The 24,049-nt window shown below is 36.1% G+C and overlaps 1 long non-coding RNA gene across 1 annotated transcript in view; it reads left to right on the forward strand.

The window, feature by feature from the left end:
• The window catches only part of LOC128312780 (uncharacterized), a 146,133-nt gene that overhangs the window by 116,267 nt on the left and 5,817 nt on the right, over positions 1 to 24,049 (forward strand). The window contains exon 2 of the long non-coding RNA XR_008292496.1: positions 17,090 to 17,152. This is a non-coding gene — a long non-coding RNA (uncharacterized LOC128312780). The remainder of the gene's footprint in view (positions 1 to 17,089; positions 17,153 to 24,049) is intronic.

Below are 24,049 nucleotides of genomic sequence, written 5' to 3' on the forward strand. Positions count from 1 at the left end.
TTGATGAAACCACATATTCTTAATCTTGTTGTCTTTGATACTGCCTAGCATAGTAATTATAGCAAATGATTCAGTCAGTTTTGGAAAAAGAGTAAACCAATGAAGACCCAAAGTTGAGTGGCCCTAAGGAATGGACATATATGAAAATAAAGAGAATATGAAAGAAACATATACTGTAAAAGTCAGTGCAGCATAGAAAGTTCTGTGTATTTACTATTGAAAAATTAGAGGAAATAGGAAATTAGTGAAAGGAAGGAGGGCAGAGAATAATAACGTTGAACTGTATTTGGAGGTTGATTAATTGGCTTCCTTACAATTATTATTCTTCTAGTACAAAGCAGTGATATTGAATTTTTGAGACTAAGAAGGAACAGCAGGAGGAAACGTGTGAAGAGGAAAATGCAAATAGTTGAATAGATATCATGTTAGTACGATTTTCCCATTTGCTTCTTATGTAGGCCTGGTCTTTTAAAATGGCTCTTTCTTCTTTTCTGTTTCAGTAAATAAGACTGCCTCAATGCTATCTCGTGTTAGCAATGTGGAAAATCATGATTCTCACTTTATGATCTCATATAATTATCTTATTAGTAGTACTGGTCCATTTTCTCTGTCAACAACATAGATATAAGAAACAAAAATTACTTAAAGCTTCTAGAATTCTGGAAAAGGTAATGGAAAGGTTTAAAACAATAGAGGTAATTAGTCCTCTATCCAAAGCCCACGGATTTAGATAAAGATCAAACCAATGTTGACTATCTTTAGTTGTACAAATCAAACATGAATAATATTAATTTTGGAATAAAAATAATTTGGGATATGTTTATTTTTATGAAATTTAATATCCCAGATGACTCAAAGAATCATAGTACTTAAAAAATGAGATTACCTATTACTACTATCAGTCTTACTGGATATTTCCACTGTGTCAATTCAGCATCAGACTAAGTTTGGTCTACCATATATTGAGCATCCAATAATGCTAAGCTTATACAAGAAACGTTCTGAAAATCAAATTTAAAGCAAGAAATATTATCCTAAATATAAATGCCAATATACTAAGGTTTCAAAAGGTGAATTAGCTTGTCAACAATTAAATAAGCTAATAAATTTGGGATTCCAGCCAAATTCCTTTGACTCCAAGGCCAGTGCTTTTTCTGATTCCCCTCTGCTGGATTGTGTATAAATTCAAAACTTTTTTAGATGGCTAGGTCTTTTTTGAGGCCAAACAGAGAGACTGTTTTGATATGTTTTAGATAAGTATGAGAAACTTGCCTGCAAATGTATTCCAAACCATCTTTAGAACTCTGGCCACCACTTATTCTAACTCTCTGCTATTGGGAAGCTGCATCTCCCAACTGGGTTTTGTTTGTTTGTTTGTTTGTTTGTGATCACAGAGACAATGGCAGGATCACAGTATGTTGGTTGCCTCAGAAAACTGGTCCTATTGGTCAAAGGACAATTACTTATTTGATAAATAATTATTGCCAGCTTCCAAAAAATATAAATAAATGATGAGGCACTAGGAACATTTGCAATTAATTTAGATCCAAAAATTTCTGTGTAAGAATAATTCTTCAGGGGTTTAGAAATAAAATATTAAGGCCAAACATTTACAATTTGCAAGGAATAATTGCACCAACTTTACAACATGGTCTAAATGAAACATAAGGTCTTTTAAAGAATTAATGGTCATTATATTCAACATTATCTGTAAGAGTAGTGAGATGAGTCTCTAAAAAGCAAACATCATGACCAGGCCACAAAACTTAGCTCAGAAATTCACTAACAAAACAGCAAAATAATCACGCTTATCATAGTTGTTTAGATATGTCAAGTTAATCAATTCATGAGTTCTTTTCTGTGGATTTTGTTAAGAAAATCAAATTGAATTTAAAAAATGTAATTCAGAGACTATAGGAATAAGTGACTATAGGAAAACAAGTGATTGATCAATAAATATTTCCTTACTTTTAAAACCATTTTCACAGAATAACCAGATGATACAACTCGTAGAACAAAACAAAAACCATAATGAAATACAGGAGAGAAGACTAATTCTACGCTTGCTTAAACTGATGTTGTACTAATCTAGACCCATATGTGATATCATCATTACATTACATGAGTATTAAGATGTGTCCTGTGTCTGTCTCTTCCAACTCATTCCCCTGAGTCTCTTCCCCACTTTTTCCCTTTAGTTGACTTGCTTCTTTCCACTTCTGACACAGCATTCTGAAAACACTTGGGGGAAGGGCATACTTCTTCCTATTCCAAAGTCAACTCAGCAACATTAGGAATTCTCTGAGAAATATTTTCCTTAAATACATATGACTCAGGAAACAGTTTATAATGAACATCATTTTTTCCTGAAGGGAGTATCATCTATTTTCTTATTTTGAGGGTAAAGAAATATATGCAATCTATTTAATTCTGAAATATTTACATAATAGAAGTGAGATGTAGCATAGCTAATCTGAACAGTGAATAGTACAAAAATAATTTACAGTAAGTTAATAATACAGTGAGAAAGGTTCATTTTCTCATTTTTATTTCTTATGCAATTAATTACAGTTAATATTTCTTCCTGAACAGGGTAAGCCCAAATAAAGAGATCAGATTATCTCATAGAAAAATGTATTCAGTAAGTAGCTTCATGTATCTGAGTTGAATGTGAAAATTCAATGAAATGGTGGTTGCAGAGCTTTCAAAGAGCAAGTCCTGAAATTAGGAAAGGAATTCAGAGAGGAAAAAACAAAGAAAAGTGATAGAAAACAGCATAAAGCATAGAAAACAGATTCTAGAATTCCAGGAGAGTACATGAAAACTCAAGGAATCAGAAAAAAATAAGGAATCAAGAAAAGCGAGGAATTGTTTAATATTTTCAAAATCTAGCTTGCTCAACTTCTTCTGAGAATTACTGAAAATGCACAAAGGATTCATGAAGGGAGATAAATGATGCATTCTTTTAGCTCAGTTACTTATCCTAAGTGGATTAGCAATGTACACGGGAAACTTTGTAGATTTTAAAGAGTCACAACCAGAGTTTATCAACCCACAGACATCTGATGACAAGATGGGAAAGTTCTCTTGGATCCTAAATTAGTGTCTTTGTAAGCTTTTCAATGCTCCTCAGAACCAGGAAATTACACTAGTTTTCTTTTGGTTGCTGAAATTTGGCTTTTAGTCAGAGTTAAGGGCAATGTTAGGTGTAAATCATAAGAGTACTTGTTCCAAATAAAATATTATTTTTGAACTGGGTCTTAGACTAGACCCTCATATATATCAGCTGTTCCCAGGCAGAGTAGCAAAAAACATCTGTTCAAAAAACATTGTTTATTTTATTCTATCTCCTAATATTGTGCTTAAAAATGATTATAACAATACTGGGGGAAAGACCTGGCTTTTCTGTTTGCATTCATAGCAAAGAATATTTTATTTAAATAATAAAGAAGAGGAATATAGGATCAAAAGCAGTTCTCCAACTTTTTAGTTTCTAGAAGTTGTGGACTTTTAGTTTTGGGTGATGGGAGTCTGTTACACATGTTTCCTTATCTTTGATCTTCCTAAGACTGTGCCCTCTTCCCTCCCTTCTCTTCATTGCTAGCCCCTGACATGTTTCCCTTACTTTTGCCTAGCCAGTTTCCCTCAGTAGGCTCTATTTTTCAGTTCTGTCTATGGACCTAGACACATTCCAGAGTGGGGCATTACATACATAAGAATTTACATTCCAAATCTAATGGGTCTTGAAATTAGATCTTGCTGCCCACAATGGTGAAATCTAGTTGCCAACTCTGTCTCTGAATCTTGGGATTCTGGATGACTTCTTTCCACTCCACTTGTGACACAGGGCACAGTTCCTGTTTTGTGCTCTTAACAAGCTCATTCTCCTTAGGAAGTGAAGACACCTTGGGCCCTGGTGGTTATTGGGTTTGCTAGCTTCCTACCCCAGTAGACTGGATTGATTTTATGTCAATTTCAGCTCCTTGATCCATAGTAGATTAAGAATACAGTAAAATCTTGGATTGTGAGTAATTTTTCTGAGTTCTGAAAGATGAGCAAACATTTATAATAAATTTCAACTTGATAAATGAGTGATATCTTGCAATATGAATAGTATGTGACATCGAATGTCACATGATCACAACTAAGACGATGGTTCTTCTCTCTCTCTCTCTCTCTTGCTGTGAGATTGTGGGTGATCATCTCCCATGCTCAGATGCTCGGTCTCAGGCAGCGGTGTTTGGCAGAAATCAGTGATTTCTCAGAATGTTGGAAGGTGCCCATAACTGGCACTAGTGTATTTTTTGTCACTTCAAAGCACCTATGGACCGTCCTTTGCTTTTCCATACAAGAGTAAGATTTAGGAATGCTTTGCTTCGTTCTAGGTCCCTTCATAGGTTCCTTGTTAAAGTTGCACGAAAAAAGGATTCCATTGGGCCAATAGATAGCAGTGATTCCATCCATTAGTGATAGTGCAAGTCATCCTACACAATACCCCTCCTCTCTCTTATCTCCCTCACACCAGCCACGAAGGTTTTCAAAGGTAAGCGCAGGTTAATTTGTTTATTTTTCCTTATATTTTGTATTTTCTTTACTATTTTGTATTATATTACAGTATGGTAATCATTTTTATATGAATATTTTTGGGTTGTGGAACAAATCATCTGAGTTTCTGTTATGGTGAAATTTGCTTTGATATACAAGTGCTTTGGGTTACAAGCTTGTTTCTGGAATGAATTATGCTCGCAAACCAAAGTTTTCCTATACATTCTAAAATCTTCCACCAGAATTAGCCAGTTTTTTCTTTATATTTTAGGTTTGTAAATATTACACACCACAAAGGAAAATTTACATTGTTAAGGAATTTCAGAGAAAGAAAGGACTGATCTGGTTCTCAAGGATCAGGAAATTCTTTGTGATGCTAATGTCTCAGCTGGCTGGACCTTGAAAGATGAGCAAGTTTTTAGACATATGGAGTTGAGGGCAAAGAAAATATGGGAAAAGGGAATAGTTTAAATTAATTCAAGCATGGATAATATACAGGTAAGTGTAAACATACCTGATATACTTAGTGGAAATGTAAGCTCTTTATATAAAAATATGGGAAATGCATTTCGAAAGGTAAAGAAAGCTAGATTATGCCATGCTAAGACAGTAAAGTTTTCTGAACAGGAAAAAGAAAGGAGAAAGCTACAGAACCAATATTTATTGAGGGCATATTATATACTTGGAATTTCTGTGTTCTTTTATTTAATTTTTGTTCCTCTGAAGACAGTCCATTCACCAAATATTTGTTTGGCTTTCTTTCTCAATGAGAAGTAATAGTGAAGGCAGTGGGGATATAATAAATTAACGGAGTAAATCAGCTCATATACAGCCAGAGATGTCAATCTCACAAAGGGTAAGCAACATACCTAAGATAGTACCCTCCTGGTAAGAATCAATGCCAGGCTCAAAAACTATATCCATCTGACTCTTACACTGATTTATTGTTTGTTGTTTTCTACTCTATCACGCTACTTCAAATCATGCTCAGAATCGAACTTCATGACGATTCATCTCACAGAACAGTGTTCATTTTCCATTTCCTGTACTCCCTCCTTATTTCAGGCTCTTATTCTTGTTTCCTGTAACTGTGGACATCTCAGCTGTTTCTCTGAGTGCCCAGTGTAAGCATGACTTCCTTCTGAACATTTCCTGATCCCCCATCACCCGCAACAGAGCAGCCACACATGAACTGTTACATCACAGACGAGCCACACCACTAACATGGTCCAATATTTCATAACCAGTTTCATGCTTAGTAGCACAAATATTTAATTCTCCTACTTGATCATAAGTCCCTGGAATCTGAGGCTTTATGAACTGATGGAAATGTTTTGGGTTATGGAAACAATAAGTGGAATGGGCCCTCCCTTGTTTCAAATGAGGCTGTATCTAATAGAAAAGTCACATGTGTACTCAGAGACACTATAATATCTCTATAGAGTAGAAACAAAGAAGTGGCCTCTTTATATGTATAATAATACCTCACATATAAATAGGCAAATAGTAACTATTTTTTGGACAAAATTTAAAATGTTCATGTACTTATTCATGACAATATAATTTCTGATATGTTGCTTCAGAAGTATTCATTTTAAAAATATGAAATGTGACATATTTCATTTTAAAAATGTGAAAAGAGACATTACCTTACACTTTTCCTGTTGGAAAGCAGGAATGTTCTTCCTACTGTACTCAGCTGTGCTTACACCTTCCTTCTTCAGAGGTCTAGATTTGAGATTACCATAAAGTTGGCCCTCATTCTGTTTGCTTTTTCCATGCCACTAGCAACAACATTTTCCTGGTATTTCTATTGAAATACTTTTGGCTCATAGTGTTTGGCTCTCTGGCCACAGGGTGCATGCATGGGAAGGGGTAGAGGTGGGGGGAAGAAAGGGGGCAGCTCTACAGGCTGGCAACAGAATCCTGGAGGAGAATGTATTTAAACAAACCACACATGGTATTTTCCCAAGCCCCCAAGTGTCTGGATCTCATCTCAACTGAGAATAGGGAAATAAAGACAAATGTCAAGACTGCTTGCCTTTAGAAAACAGAGTGCCTTGGTGGTCTCGGTGTAAAGAGTTCGTTTCTAATGCTTTAGAAAGCATTATCGTAAGTAAATACATTCAAGGACCCTCCTTGAATACATTTAGTGACTGTCCATTTATTTTCATGTAGGACCCCTGAGTTTCACTGAATGGTTTCCAAGATATGGGTTTCTCTAAAAATTTGGCAGAGAAAGGGAAAAAGGGTACAGCCAGAAAGACCTTTGTCATCAAGCTCCACTTTGTTTATACTAAACAATGAAGACCAAAGCAAATGAAACATAGATATCTTTTTTGTCACTATTCAAAAATTTCTGCCATGGATAGAGACTCATGCACATGCTCCTTGACTACTTTTCTCAGCTTTTAGAAATTGGTCTTCCTCTTGAGGAATGTTTTTCCATTGGCCTTGATTTGTCCTCTGATTTGACAGCTATTCTAAGCCAACAGTCTCAAATAGTTTGAATATTATTTGGTGACAAGTTGTTCCAATTTTGAGAACTTGAAGGAATCAAAAGCCAAAGATATAAAAGATTGTGTGGTAAGTTAGCATCAGAGCTACAGTGTTCACCTGTCTTTAGAACATTATGTTCATAAAACTATATGTATATATATACAAGGTAGTGTAGTTTGCATCATGAGATGATCCGGTATTGAGAGACTTAGCTCCATTACTTACTAATTGTTGACCTTGGGCAAACTATTTAAGCTTCTTAGCCTTACCTTCCTTATCTGTAAAATTTGGGTAATGGTGCTCACCGAAATTATTATTAGGATAAAATTTAATGTGTAAACCACCTAGCAGGAAACTAAGTTCAAAGCAGGAGCTCAATATTATTATTGATGTTGTTTTTGTTAACTGTCCCAGATTTATCTAAAGAGATAACTGTAAGGGTTATCCTGGTTAAAATAACCCAAAAAGATACAAAAACTTTCCTGGTAGTTTCCACATGAGCATTTTTATTTCTTTCCCTCCCCCTGTCATGACTTCAATATGCTCACCACTAGTATGATTCCAAAGCAAAAGGTGGTTGATCAGCTGGATACCAGAAGAACAGCATTATTTCATTGGTTAAGTGCTGTTTTTTTCTTAACGTTGTTCCTTGTTTCTCCCTATATCACAGTCTTTAGTTTTACACACCATTCATACCATGAAAGAGGAAAAAAAAGTTTATTTAGTTAACCTATTAATAAGCAAGTCACTTGCATTTTAAAACCATCAATTCTATTGCTTTGTGAAATTGTCTTTTGTTTCTCTCCCACTGGACCAATTGATTAGATTGTAATAATACAATTTGTGTTGCTCAATTATAGTGAATCTCTCTGCTATTTTCTGTCAAAACAAAAACTGTATTCTTTTATTTAACAAGCATGAAGAACTATTTTCTTCACTAGTTTGTCATGGAATCATGATTTAAGTGTCCACAATAGTGATTTGATTTTAAGTAATTAGTGTGATGGTAACATCACCAAGATGGGATTTGGATAAAGGTTATGAGCTGGCCACTAACCTCTAGTAGCAGTGCAAATGTCATTTAGGAATTATCTTTTTCAACAGGAATTTGATCTGGTCTGTTTCAGTTTTAGAACACACTGCATCATCCAGGAAGTGTGAAAGCTCCTTGTCATTTTAGTAACAAAGGGTTAAAGGTTTTGTTCAGCTTTCCACATTTGAAAGGACTATGTTGGCACAGGTTTGTTTGTTTTTTCCCCAAGACTTGTGGAATGGTTTGATAAGGGTTGGCCCATAAACAAAGTAAAATATTTGCCAAGAAAATTGATATCTCCATGTTTGCTTTGTATTATAAGCCTCTTTATGAATTTTTCTAACGTTCTATATTTCATCTATGCTTTGGAGACCTGAATCTCTCATTATTTTCGAGGTGATTGCTTTTGTTCTCTCTGTAATCTCCGTAATTTAAATTCAGTGTACAAGCTCAAAATTTGTACCTAGAAATCACACGCTTCTCTGAGTCTATTCTAATGGCCTATAGCCAATCAACACAAAGATTAAATACGGAGATGTAAGATTTTTTTCCCTTGTTAGTATAATTGGATATGCTCAAATGGTGGCACTAAATTTTCTACCTTCCCAACTTTTTCTTGGAAGAATAAACTTACTGAATGCATTAGACATAATTAAGCAATGGTGCCAGCATTGTTGCTCTTGTTATTTCAGTGAGAAAATGTTGCCCTTGAGGAGGAATACTTCCAAGAATGACCAGAAAAAAAAATAATTAAAATGCTCCTGGTTTTTAGTTGGCTTAACTGGGTATTACCAGTAACTCGTTTTTGTTCCTCTGTAATATATGAATCATCTCCTTTCTACGTATCATCATGGATGGCCAACATACTTTCGTAATACTTCATGTGTAAGAAACACCGTCCCTCACAATAACAAGGGCCGGGAATTTACTGACTAAAACCTGATGCTTCCCAATCATACCTAACATCCTGAGTGACCAATGCCATATCATGATTGCATTAGCTGGGCTAGTGGTAAGGAAAAGGGAGGGGAGGGGATATTTTAGAATCCTCCTTAGTTGATTATATTTCCATACCCTATATCATTTACCATCTCATCCCTGCAATCAGTAAAAACAACAGAATATCCAAAGAACATTGAGTCACCTCATTTTCACAGAGGTATGATTGGTTTTTTGAGCACACAAGTCAATGTGGGATCTTGGACACCATCTTGAGAACTGCCTGCCATGGTCTACAGTCTGCAACTCAGTGTCCAACACGCTGTTAGTCATCTAACCCTCTAAAAGAGCCTTATAATTCATATAACATCCTAAGAAATTCTGCTTATTTAATGAAGTACAGGCAGGAGATTTAAATAAAACATTTCCCTATTAACTATCAATGTAAGAGATTTTCTGGGAAGTTGAAATGGGAGATCCTTTTGGACTTGAGTAGTCATGGAAATTTTCATGGTTGTAATAAGACATGAACAAACACTTCTGGCTACCTCCTTGTTTATTGAATAGTGAAGTGCATCGCTTAATTTCTATGACTTGTGAGAGTCCTTCACATACACTTATTTTGTAATTATGATTAAACAAATGATACGACCTTGATGTGACAATTAATTAAAGTTCTTATAGTTAGAGCAGTGGTTCTCAACCAGGGTAGTAGTGTTCTCTTCTACCCCTGGCCCTATTCCAAGATGTTTGGCAATGTCTGAAGACACTTTTCATTGCTATAATTGGATAGGGTGATGTTTCAGTCATTTAGTGGGTAGAAGCATGGGATGTTGCTAAACATTTTACAATACATGAGGATATGCCCCTTTTCCCCCAACATAGAGTTATATAGTCTAAATGGCAATACTATAGAGATCGAGATACTCTAAGTTAGAGGTATCATAAAACAGGGTAGGAAGTAGGAGAGAATTTACCCCCTAAAGTTATTCTACTAATTTGCTACTCCATAGCTTCAGTAGGATCAATGGTCACATTCTTTAGGTTTCTGTCATTCATCCAACAAGATGTTTTATTGAACCTGCAATGTTTCAGGCATGAGACATGTAATCATGAGCAAATGCAGACTGTGTGCATGCCCTTGTGGAGCCCAGATCAAATTATCGTATTAATGAGTATATAATTGCAAACAGGAACTTTTAAGGGAATGGAATTTGATTCTATAAAAGGAATTAAGACAAGAAACTAACAAAATCTATGGTTCTAGAGAAGACTTTCTTTGAAAATGAGCTTCAGCTGAGATTCAAGAGTTGAGTTGGTGAAGAGTAGGGTAGGAATATTCCATACATAATGCCTTGTAGCTAAAACACAGAAATAAGGGGGAATGGCCCCAGAAGAAGCTAAAGAAAACACAGACCAGACAATGCCATGCCTGTGAGCCATATTAAGGATGTCATCTATATATAAAAAGCAAGGAGAAGCTATCAGACAGTTTTTATGCAGGATATTGGAAAGACCAGGTTACTTCAAGATGGGTGAGCAGTGGGATTCAAAAAAAGTTTGCTCAATTTCCCAGTGTCAACCTTGAGGAAAGACTGGAATTTCACAGTCCTCTATTATAGTCTTTTCCTATCCAATACTTTATCAATAACTTGTATGAAAATATAGAAAATATGCCAAACACATTAATAATCCTGGAAGGAAACCCTACTATTATAGGTAATAAAAGACTTAAAACCCAAAATTGCCTCAACAAACCAGATCACTGAGTTAAAACTAAATGAGTAAAAGCAGGAGAGATAAATGTAAAAACCTCAATTTGGTCTTTAAATAATTGAGTTTAGAGGACCAGTTATAGGATTGGCTCTTGTAGCTGTTCATGTGAAAACATCTAGATGTTTTCGTTTACTATGAGTCATCATTATGCTATGGTTGCCTGAAAGAGCCAATACAAGCTCAGGTTAAGTTAATGAAATAAATAGCCTCTGCATATCCAGCCCATGTGGAGAATATCGTAGTCATGTCTGAGTGCCATAGAAAAATCAGGACATTTAGAAACTATAACACATCCATATAAAGGCAAACTGTATAGTCCAGGAAACTGAAAAAGAAATTATTTCATGAGTCAGAAGTCAAAATAAATCTCTTGGAGAAGAATCACAGAGGATTAGAACATATGGCGGTGTGAAAAGTTCCTCATTATTTGAAATTAAAACAGAGGCTTAAGATTATTTCTTTTTCAGAGCATTCTGAAGAAGATCTCTTGACAGGAAGGGGATCTCTTAATTGAACTAAACAGAAGTTTAGTGATTTCTTCTGATTCTGTCACTGAATCCTATGAGCATGAATCCTCATGTTCTGGTTGCCAAATCTCTGAACCCTCTCTACACGTGGTAAATTTCTCACTTCGTGAGTCTGTGTGGGAGACAGATCCTTTCTCCCACTTGAGAAACTGAAAACGCTGAATCTTTATTTTTTACAGTCTCCCTTGCGTGGAGGACATGGAATTCATAATTATACCTCAGTCAATCAGAAGTACCTGCTCCGCACATTGTCTAGTGAGCTTAAAAGGCAAAAAAACAAATCCTTTTGGGAGCCACTGGTTCCATAAGATCCAGAAGAATAAACAGTGGGCAGTGGCAGCCATTCAGCCCTGAGCAGCTGCAGCTGCACCGGTCTCATCTGTAGCCTCCTTTATGGTACTGGCTGCAGCCCAGCCTCCCTTACTCCTGCCTGTTTTCCAAGCTATGTCCTTTAGCTTTCCTTAAGATCCTATTCTCTTCTTCCCAGTATCATTTTAATTGCTATATTTTTAGCCTAAGTCATGTGGATTTGGTTTCTGTTCCTTGCATTGGCATACCCAACCATTACATACCCAAATGTATATTTCACCTACTATTAAAATCCACATTTCTATGAAGTGCTTAAGGACAACAGATATCAAATTCCAAAGTGAGGCTCCCAGTCGCTACATTCAAGTTTACAAAGGGAGTGGCCCCAAAGCCTCTTTCTTGACTGTGCAAACCTTAACCCAGATCAAGAATATGGAAATAAAACAGAGGGGAGAAGGTTTGGTGGTGAGAATATTGTTGAAAATACTTGCAAACTTGCTTGCTCACCAAAATGTATTTGCAACCCCAAACTCAATATTTGCTGCACTTTTGTGGCCATTCCTGGACATGTGCAGAGCAGCAAAAAATTTGAGTCACCCTATGCGCACATTCCCAGCTGGAAGCAAACAAGGCAATGCTCTGCTTTCTTATTTCAGTTTTCATACTGTAAACAAGTGTCCTTTCCATATTTAATGCTTTGTTCTCATTTTTGTGCTCTTTGTTGACTATTCTGCTGCTAAAATAGTCATAAGCATAGTGTCGAAGTACTGCCTAGTGTTCTAAGTGCAAGAAGGCTGTTATGTGTCTTATGGAGAGAATATGTATGTTAGATAAGTTTTGTCTAGACATGAATTATAGCTCTGTTGGCCCTGAGTTCAATGTTAACGAATCAACCGCATGTTTTAAATAAGAGGTCTTTAAACAGAAACACAAGTAAGGCAAGGTTATGTATTGATGACTTAATGAAAATGTTGTGACCGGAGATGCAGAAACCTAATCCCATATTTCCTGTAGGGTCTGTGGTGACTTTATGGAACAAAACTACCACAAATAACAAGAATAGACTGTTTTGGAGACAACAGTTTCTGCACTGAGAGTCCTTATCACACCGCAAGGGTGAGAGGGGAAACGTGTGCTTCTCCAAGTCACACTGAGGGCCCTCACAAGACCATTTGAAAATTTTCTGTTTTCCAATCTAGGGGGTATGATGAACTGGTGTCTGACCCCAGGACATTAAGCCAACAAAAAGGAAGGCTGTTGACTGCAGTGGTGACATCCCAAGTTCTGCTGTTTGGGGAACAGCCTTCACTTCCAGTGTGGCAGAGCATAAACTAAGGGAGTATTTCCTTATGGACAAGTAGTGGACCACACGGAAGAGACATTGCCAGAATATAGCTGTCTTAGGTACTATCCAATAGGACTCCCTATAGGGGAAAAAGGGACTCCACAGGAAAAGGCTAAATATGTACGGCCAGGAGCTGTGGAAAGAGCTGCAAGTGGCCACACAGAATAAAGAAACTGTAGAGAGAGGTCCAGTAAGGAACATCTATCTGGAGGATCCATAAAACGTCCATGGACAGGAACAGTCTATTTGCCAAATCCAGATAGTACAAAGCCCCACTTCTGTTGTACTGGGAAGAATTGTTTCTATCCTTTTGTCTATTCTCTCTCTCTTCCATCTTGCTTCAAACATGGAGTTTGGAGAAACAGATGGTGAGAGGAGACCAAGAAGCTCAAATGTGTAGGGGCGCCTAGGCGGCTCAGAGGGTTAAGTGTTCCACTCTTGATTTCTGCTCAGGTCGTGGTCTCACTGTTTCTTGAGTTTGAGCCCACCTGGCTCTGTGCTATCAGTGCAGATTCTCATGAGATTCTGAGATTCTCCCTCCTTGTCTGCCCCTTCCCCGCTCACACTCTCTCTGTCTCTCTCAAAATAAATAAGTAAACTTAAAAAAAATAGCAAAACAGAGAAACCAATATAACTTCCTTTCCCACTAAAATCTCCAGTCCAGAGCAGAACCAAGGGAGGAGGTCAGGTTTAATATTGAGTCTGTGGTTTGGTTTATTACGTGCATGGAACTGGGTATTTTAATTTCTGAATTAAGGTTGTGTTTGTGACTTTAGTGTGTCTGCAGAGCTATCATAGACGTGTCACAGCTTTCATACAGGAACACCCGGACTGGGAGTGGTGGGAAATAACGATGGAGATGTACTTTGATTATGTCGTGAGTTCACGCGTGTGAAGCCAGTGATCTGTGCTCACACAAGGTTTTGTTGCTGCACTATTAGATACCAGAATGCTGGCTCCAGTGCTGGGTGTAAATCCTGGTTTACCTCATGACTGTGGTCAAAGTGTTTAGCCTCATTAAACTTGCACTGAGTCACATATGAAGTCGAGATGACAACAGTAGTGGCAACTAAGTGGCCACTACATTGCCACAACTCTTCTTTTTCAGACTCAGAAATTCAATTCTTTTATCTATTACTTTACCTGATTTTCTCCATCAGTTTATCCATTTCAATTCCACCCTTTTCACATTTAATTTTATAACATGCTAGCAAACTTGAATATAAAACTTTAAATGTTCTAACCCTTGCTAAGTGTAATGAAAGCATTATTTCTCAGAATTTAAGTCATGTAACACTTCATGCAATACCGTGCTGTACTTATTTTTAAAAATACCTCTCGCATTTAATAGTTAAAATATTATAAGACAGAATATTATATTATAATATTTTTAAAAGAAAGCATCCTTTTAGCAATCATTGGTTGGTTATACAATCACATGGGTTCCATTAGTTTTCCTTTATTATAAACAGCTATGGAGCCAATTCTGAACTTAGCAATATAAAGGGTTTCACTGAATTGAATATTTAACTTGTGTGTTTACTTTCCACTTGAAGGGAGTCTACAACTAGGGTTCAAAGTAAAAAAATAATAATAATAAATGATAATACAAGCAAATAAGAAATTTGAAACACAGTTAAATGCTTGAAAAGATATCAAAATTATAAATTATGAAGTATCCAAATCCCTCTTGTAAGAACGTAGATCCAAGAAGGGAGAGAAGTCAAATGGGAAAGTATTCATCTTGATTTCTCTGATGTGTGGCAATTTTCCTGGAGAGAGAGGAGGTTTAAAGGAATTCAAACATCAAAATACTTCATTTACACAGTAGTTAGGTGCAATAGAAAAAATAAGCTTTATTAAAGGAGAACTAACTTTTACCTTTTTACTCATTTGAGGGCAACTTAATTTTATAAATGCATTTGAGTTTCAAATATTTTAATTTTTGCCAAATGACCTTTTATCTCTTAAAAAAGGAAGGATCAAAGGAAATGATAGTTTTTAAGAATATGAATCTTAGTTCAAATGGGATCTGATCATAGGACTTGAAACTTCATCTGAACTCAGGGATCCTCATGTAGTTGGCAAAATCTGATCAACTCCTGGAAAAGAAACATGTTCAGGGTTATTTTTTTTTTAAGTCAAAATTTGAAGTGGCCTAAAAAGAAAAAGTCAGAATACTCATAGTAATTGTAGAAATAAATTTCAAGACACTTTAGAATTTTTTTTTAACTTACAATGTATTTCCAGGTCACTAAGGAAACAAAACACCACCACTGTGTTTTACTACTTAATTGGTCAAAGGCTTTGGAAAAAAAATATTTTATATATTCAACAGGCTCACCTCAGTTCTATTTGCATTGGCAGATCAAATGCACTTGACAATGACTACATCAAACACAATCAGAAACTAGGATAAGATTCTAGAAGATGCCATAAAAGAAAAAAGAAAGGAATGTTGGAACAAATTTATAACCAGATCAAAACAGTAAGAAGTATCTAAAATGCTTCTTCCATTGTGAAAATGAATATTTGATATATGGCCATGGAAGAAAGAACATTACAAAGTTTAATGTCAACTTGTACTAGAGTACAGTATAGCAGTGGATTTAAAAAACACTATTATGTGTATTAAATAATGATATTTTTTCAGTGCTATATTATAAAGCATTATTTCTTTATTTCACCATATTATATTCTGTATATAAATCCTCCATCAGAAAATGAAATTCTCAAAAACACAGGCTTTGTTTAATTGATCTTTATATTTCTGGTTTCTAACACATTATCTGCCTCAAGGAAAATGTTTGATGCAGGAATATTAAATTAATTAACAACACTATTTCATATTGATACCTTAGTTCTAAAGGGCTTAATAAAAATGTTATTTTATATCTTTTTAAATTTAATTTAATTTAGTTTTTTTAAGTTTATTTTTGAGAGAGAGAGAGAGCATGAGTGAGGAAGGAGCACAGAGAGAAGGAGAGAGAATCCAAGCAGGCTCCACGCTGACAGTGTGAAGCCCAATGCAGGGCTCAAAGTCAAAAACTGTGAGATCATGACCTGAGCTGAAATCAAGAGTCAGTCACTTAACCGGCTGATCCACCCTCAGTGGCTCAAAATATAAAGATATTTTATATCTTGGTATAGAAAAAAATAGAAGAACTTGAAGGCAGAGGCCTAGGTTCTAATTTCAAATTTTCAACAAATTTTGTATCTGTTTCTGTTCTTAATTACATGAGAAGATTAAAAGGGAAATGCAATAACATTTAAATGGCTCAAAAAGAATGAGTAAAATCCTAAATTAAAATATGACACATCTAGAAGAATAGTATGCCTCTTCAAGTAGAGTTAGTTATCCAATAAGGAAGAAGATATGGTCATTTGTCTAAATTAAAAATAGACCATGTGCCATGAAGGTGTTTCCTCATTCTGGGCTGAAGTTTTGGAATACTTTCAGTTTTAAAATCTTAAAGGAGCCTCTTCTGAGGACCAGCCAAGATTCCCAGATCAGCTGCTAGAAGTATGGGAGAATGACAGCATCTTCCCGAATGTTTGCTAGGAAAACTTGCAACTAAAGAAGAGTGGGATTGTAGTTTGGTGGGTCATTGCTTATTACTTTTTCCGATTTTCTATAATTTCTAATTTCTTAATACTAACTGCAGTACTTTTATAAAAAGCAAACACAAAGGCATTTAAGTAGGCATATTGTTCAGAGTCCCTCGATCTATAAAATAGAAGGAACTCTATTGTTACATAAGAAAAAGACAGCGCTATATACAATCTTTTAAATATGGAACATTGATGGGGGGCCTGGGTGGCTCAGTTGGTTAAGTGTCTAACTCTTGATTTCTGCTCAGGTCATGCCCTCATGGTTTGTCAGTTCGAGCCCCACATCAGGCGCTGTGCTGGTGGTGCAGAGCCTGCTTGGATTCTCTGTCCCCCTCTCTCTCTGCCCCTACCCCACTCACACTCTATCTCTTTCTCTCTAAAAACAAACAAATAAACATTAAAAACATAAATGTGGAACATTGACAAAGTTAGACATATATACACAGGCAAGTTTGCTGGTATGGTAGAAATAACAATTATTTGTCAATATGAATTTTTTTCCAGACATGTGGAAGAATCACACCTCCCTTCTCTTCTGAAATTGAACATGCCTGTATGATTTGTTAGGTAAGTGAGATATGAACAGAGACAGTCAGTGTTGCTTCTGAGTAGAAGCATTTATGAGCTCATGTGCCACTCTGCATGTATTCTTCTCCTGGGCCTCTGAATGATGAGACTGTGGATCTCTTGTGGTGTAGGACAGGTTGCCAGCATGTCAGTCAGCTTAGCTCACAGGTTGCTGTGTAGGAAACCATTGACTTGGAGAGAGCCTGTTCCTGCAGCAGGCCATACATGAGCAAGAAATAAACTTTTGTTTAAGTAAGACACAAAAATCATGGTGGTGTCTGTAACTACATTGCCTAGACTTTTCTGATTAACATCATTGGTATATGGGGTAGCCCAAAATACAAAACCCTTAAGGATGATATGAACCCTTTGTAAACTTGCTGAATTTGAAAACCAGAATGTAATCTATGGTAGGAATTGAGAGTAAGGATTCATGGCTTATTGAGTACAGTAAGCTTGTGAATCAGGTGTTATAAATCAGCTCATGTTTGAATTCAGCCTTTGTTACTAGTCTGTTGCGTGGTTTTGAGCAAGGTTACTTTATGTATCACCCCAATTTATTACCCCATTTGTAAATTAAGAATAATAATCTAAAAATTGACCTGGGGTTATGTTTATGTTGAGGTTATGTCTAAAGGATTTAGTACAGTTGACCCTCAATACATTGTTTTTTCCCTGTATTTTTTCTTTATTCATATAACCATCTGCTATATTCTAGGAAAGGAAAGGTAATGTTCTAGGCTCTGAGCCTACAACAATGGACAAAGCAAAAAATTTCTGTCCATATGTTGCAATGGAATGCAAAAAGCCATTTTTTTTTGCATTTTTCCTCCTCATTCAATGAGAGGAATTATATGTTAGTGACCTTCCTCTGGAGATATTCAATAAGACCTTTAAAAGGTTTTTAACATTCAGTATAGTGTGTGGACCAGACAATAAATTTACTTTTTTTAATGGGAAGTAAGACCAGACCATAAGCTGCAGAAGGTAAGGAAAAATACCTGCCTTTCTCACAGCGATACTCTCAGTGCTTGGCACAGACCCTAACCAAAAACAGAAATCCTCTAAATATTTGTGAAATTAATAAATAAATGAATGAGTGAACAGATTAAGTGTGCACCAACCAGAAACCAGAATAAAATGTGTTGCCGACAGCCTATTTTCTTCCTTTCACTCACTGACTCACGTGATAAATATTCACGCTCTGCTTTGGGTGTCGAAGGTACAGCAGTGAATGAAACCAAGTCTCTGTCACCATGAAGTTTACATTCTCTGTGTCCTTAAAAATTATTTTTGATGACAGGTGGGTGGATGGGCCCATTTATTTTCTGAAAATAAGTTTATTTACTGATCCCACTTCAGTGGACTTTGGTAAATTGGAGTGTCATCAGAGATTAGTCTAAATACTTGCAAAATAGTTGGCAGAGTAGTACAAGATTTACTGTGTCTACAGTTTTATTTTTTTAAAAAAAGGCACTGATATTTGCATTCAAACTGCACTGCTACATCTGTCATTTATTTCCACATTATTAGCCCATGGTTTGGTGATTAAGAATGCTTTGGCCAGGGAGGAAAAAAATGACTAATTGAATTTGTTCTCATAACAATGACTTAATCTTCTGCTTTTGAAGGAAATAAACAATAACAAAAGCAAAGAGTCAAATCTTAAAGTAAACTCATGGTGCTTTGAAGGTAAACAAGTTAACTGGGTTTTTTTTTGTTTGTTTTTTTAATTGATTTATTTATTACTTTGAAAGAGAGAATGCAGGTGGGGAGGGGCAGAGAGAGAGGAAGAGAGAGAAAATCCAAAGCAGACTCTGCACTGTTAGCAGGGAGCCAGATGAACTCCAAGATCATGACCTGAGCCTCAAGAACCTGTGAAATCATGACCTGAACTGAAGTCTGATGCGTAACTGACTGAGCTACCCAGACACCTCACAAGTCAACTGTTTTAACAAAATTTGGGGTGGAGGATGTGCAAGGTAGTGGTTAATCCAGATACGCTTTATGTCCTACAAATAAGCAAGTTAGTGCTCTAGCCTGGATTCTAGATATAGAACTTACTGACCCATTCTTATTTTCCCTATTCATATCTGCTTCATGAAAATGAGGAAATACCCGGTGTAAAAGCTGTAGACAGGCAGACAAGTTCTATTCCTTTTTACTCCAAAGGCATTAATTATAAAGAGTATAACATACAGAGTGTATCGGTCTCTATTTCTTTTGCTAAATAGTAAAGGTCTTATTGGCTTCGTTCAGTGATTCATGAACTGAACCGCATTCCATCTGGTAGATGGAAAGGAGCTATGAGGAGCTGTACAAAACGGAAGAGTTTTATAGGCAGAAGAGGGAAGAAGGAGGTTATGGTAGCAAAAAGTGGGCTAGTTACAACAAGGTCACTTTAGGGGATGGCAGGGGTCTATCCAGCAGATGACCTCACTACTGCTGACCAGGTGATTCCTCATTGACTGGTTTAAGGTTCCATTTCTGTGAGAGCCAAAACTAATGAAGTATTGTCTCAGTTTGGTGGTGTGGCATTTAGCACAAGTGACTCCATTTTGTGCCAGATGTCTTGTTTTTACCAGGGAGATCTCCATTGGTTTGCCACTTCTCTTTCACTCTTTTTTTAACAGGATGTGGGGTTTAATTCAATTATTTTGCTTGCTTGTTTGTATAATTTATAACCTTTTTTTTTCCCTAAAATGTTCGATTCCCTGATATTTTCAGCAGGTTTATGTATTAAAAAATATTTTCTATTAAAGTATAGTTGACATGAAATGATACATTAGTTTCAGGTGTACAACACAATAATTTGAGAAGTTTATATATTGTGCTATGCTCACCATCTGTAACAATATGGTACTATTACAATATCATTGCCTATATTCCTATGTCATACCTTTTATTCCCATGACTTATCCATCCCATAACTGGAAGTGTCTTGGCCACTATTTTTACTATCTACTGCTAATTGAAAAAAACATTTTACATTCATGGTAATATAGAAGGGATTAATTTGAATTTAATAAGTATTCATAATCACAAGTTCTGTTAGGCATTTGTAGCTAAGAGACCTTGGTAAAATGCCAAAACTCTGCACTTGTATCATAATATTACATATCCAAAATATTGTCCACAGGTTAAGTAAGGTGATCCACATTTAGTGCTCAGCACAATACATCACACCCACAAAATTTTCAGTAAATGTTAGCTATTTTTATGGCCATCATTATTGAAGTTTCTCTTAACAAGAGGAAAAATATTTTTTAAAGAGTCATGTTGTCTTACTCATTATCAGAAAATTGATTAAGTTATCTTTTGATGACTTACAGCAATACCATAATATTCATATTTATTATTACATTATAACAACACATGCCCAATAGTAATACTTGTTATGCCACAACTATTAAATGCAAATTTCTAATTTCTAATATCATCAAGAAATGTCACACTTTCAAAATCTTTCTCTTCTCCCTCTGCACGTTAACCATCACATCTAAATCTCCACTCTTTTTTCTAAGGATACTAAGTCTACTAAGTCTGCTGCCTTAACAATTTTTTCCTAAACATTTGCCAAGTGTAAACTTGGTATGATGCTGTGTAAGGAAAGCTGTCGGTCAATATCCTTCAAGTCAAAGTTACACACTAGAGTCATATCCTATACAGTAAAATAGAATGGGAGCTAAGGCTATCTTCATAAACCCTGTCATCCTGAAAGCAATGCATTATGCCATAGAATCTACAGGAAAGCAGTCCAAACTGCAAGCCAAACCAATCCTGGGCACGACTGCAGCAATGGCACTGTCCAGAACCTTAAACACTCTGGGGGTAGGAATACACCACTGATGCCTTTAGGTCAGTTGCCCAGCTTTGGTGAGTCAACGTCTTTGCTTCTAATGTCCAATGTAAAGGAAAAGTGAAAACCTGAGCCCATCATTTACTTGACAAACGCAGTGTTATCCTGACGTGTAAGCTATTCCTCACGTGTAAGCTATTGAGAGATATTACAAATCCGCTAAATATCTCTGGAGGTTGAAAACTGGATTTGTCAATGCATCAAATACAAGAATGATTATTTATAAGATGCTGCTATAAAGAAGACACGGTCCCTGAGAATTATCAGAAATCAGAATTCAGAAAAAGCATGTGATGTCGTACCTGTCAATTGACAATCTTTTCAAACAAACGTCGGCATTTAACATAGAGACGAAAGCAAGTGCTTGAAGACTAGACTTCCACATAGTTATGTCTGAAACATAATCCTCTAGTTGGGCTCATTCATTACTGAAAAGCATTGGCGACCTCAGAAAATATTTCCCATGTCTAAAATAAATATGTACAATAAAGCAATAAATAAGATATATGTTAGGAAAGAAAATTGTGGTGCTATTATTTAAAGCTAATGGAAACAGACTTCTATTAAAATGTTAACTATAGCTTTGAAGATTGTTTCCAAATATCATTAGGTCTGAAAAAACATTTGGCCACAAATCATGTAGTAGTCTTGCCTACAGCTATAATGAGTATTATATGCTCCTCACCCTGTCCATCCTCCATGTACCATCTGGATTTTCTTTACTTGTTCCCCACATCAATAGGTTAATCTAACCATACAAGTGATCCTGCATGCCTAAAGTTTGTTCTAATTTCAGATTCTTCCCCCTCTTGATGTTTTTCAAAATCTCCTTAATTGACACAATGTATTATCCTAACATCCCACCCCTTTGTTTTCCCATTCATTCTTCCTCTTCTTATCTCTTTTAATCTCAGCTCAACAAGTTGTATCTCCTCTCAGTTTAGGTGTTTCTTTTTTATACTTTAAAATTTCTATTGTCCACTTCAATTTCATAGTTCTTTCTGTGACCCAGCTTCCCTGGATTGATCCCTGGATTTTGCATCAAACTGCTTTATCTTACCTAGGCTGTTTCTCATCTGACCTTAACAGTCTAGTGATTATCCATGAAAATTTCACTATCGCTGATCTTTGGCATATAACTAAAATCTCCAGATATGGAGTAACAAGAACACAAGCTTCTGTTCTGAATGCTGCACCACTAACACTGACCAACCAAATAACGCAAAAGCGTGGATGAGTTTACTACAATTATGTTAAGCTCTTTGCCTGATTTCCATTAGGATAGCTTTGTTTTCTCTTATCCTTTGTGCATTTGGACCAGCAGTTATTTTCATGAATATACTAGCTGCAGCTGATTGCAATTTAATGGAGAACACTGAGCTCCCAGATCTTAGTTTCTAATACCTGTTCCAGTAAAAGAAACCAGGATTTCTTGGAGGAAGGGCTGATTTTAGGACTGGGGCAGAAAATACATAAAATGAGCCTGGAGCATATGTAGTGCCAGAAGTTAAGAAAAAGAAAACCTGCATTAATGGAGATATGTCAAAGGGACACAGAAACCAACCAAAAGAGTTCACAACCGCTGAAAGATGGAACAATTTGAACAAGATAAAAGAAGTAGTATTGGGGGTGCCTGGGAGGCTCAGTTGGTTGAACGTCCAGCTTTGGCTAAGGTCATGATCTCATGGTTTGTGAGTTCGAGCCCTGCTTTGGGCTCTATGCTGACAGCTCAGAGCCTGAAGCCTGCTTCTGATTCTGTCTCCCTGTCTCTCTGCCCCTCCCCTGCTCATGCTCTGTCTCTCTCTAAAAATCAGATAAACATTAAAAAAAAAGTATTTAAAAAAGTAGTATTAGATTATGCCAAGTGTAAAATAAATGTCCATGAGTGTATATTGATATAAATAAATAATAAATTAATAAATTAATGGGGAAAAGAGACAAACCTCTCATGCAAAGAAATCCCAAATAATTTATGTAGACACTCTGCTCTCAAGAAGGGGAAGTAACTCTCTGCTACTTAAGTGTGGATTGCATATAGTGACTTCCTACCAAAGAGTAGTGTGGAAAGAGGGGGAAAGGAGTAACTTTACAGCGGAGAGAACTGGAAAACTACTTCAGCCAGAATCAAGATCAATATCAACAGTGATGTTATATTGATGCTGTCAGCCTGCACTTTTGATATGATGTGATGAAATGGCACTTTACCTCAGTCGTGTTCTTCCAAAACACACAATCCCAGTCTAACCATGATTAAAACTCTTGACAAATTTCAATAGAAGGGCATTTAAAAAAAAAACAAACAAACACCTGACCAGTACTCCTCAAACCCATCAAGGTCACCAAAAGCAAGGAAAGTCTCAGACATTGTAACAGCCAAGAGGAGCCTAAGGAGACAGAACAATAAAATCTAACATGGGACTTTGGATGGCATCTTGGAACAGAAAAAGACATAATGTAAGAACTAAGGAAATCTGAATAAAGTATGAATTTTAGTTAAGGATCATGTAGTTATATTGATTCATTAATTGTAATAAATGCATGGTAAGACATTGATAAGGGAAACTGTGTATAGGGTATATGAGAATCCTGTACTATCTTTTCAGTTTTTCTATAAATCTAACAATCTAAATCTAAATCTAAGAAGTAAAATCTATTTTAAAAAATTCAATGCAAGGCTAATGGGGAAAGAAGAGGACAAAGAAAAATGATGTTTTAGGAATTGTCTTTGGGAAAAAATTTAAAGCGTGAAGAGGATATCTGCAACAAAGGATGGATCCCATGTTAAGCACCTTGAAAATTAATTTTGTTTAATCTACACAGCAACCCTGTAATGAAAATGGCTAAGAGGTATGCAGTACTTACTCTGTTCTATGCATGTTATACACACCAGCTCATTCATTCTCAGAATTCTTTTTTTTTTAATTTTTTTAAATTTATTTTGAGAGAGAGAGAAAGAGAGAGGGAGAGAGGGAGGAGCAGAGTGAGAGGGAGAGAGAGAGAATCCCAAGCAGGCTCCAAGCTGTCAGCACAGAGCCTGA

The sequence above is a fragment of the Acinonyx jubatus genome, chromosome F2, assembly GCF_027475565.1.
Source record: "Acinonyx jubatus isolate Ajub_Pintada_27869175 chromosome F2, VMU_Ajub_asm_v1.0, whole genome shotgun sequence".
Taxonomy (NCBI): Eukaryota; Metazoa; Chordata; class Mammalia; order Carnivora; family Felidae; genus Acinonyx; species Acinonyx jubatus.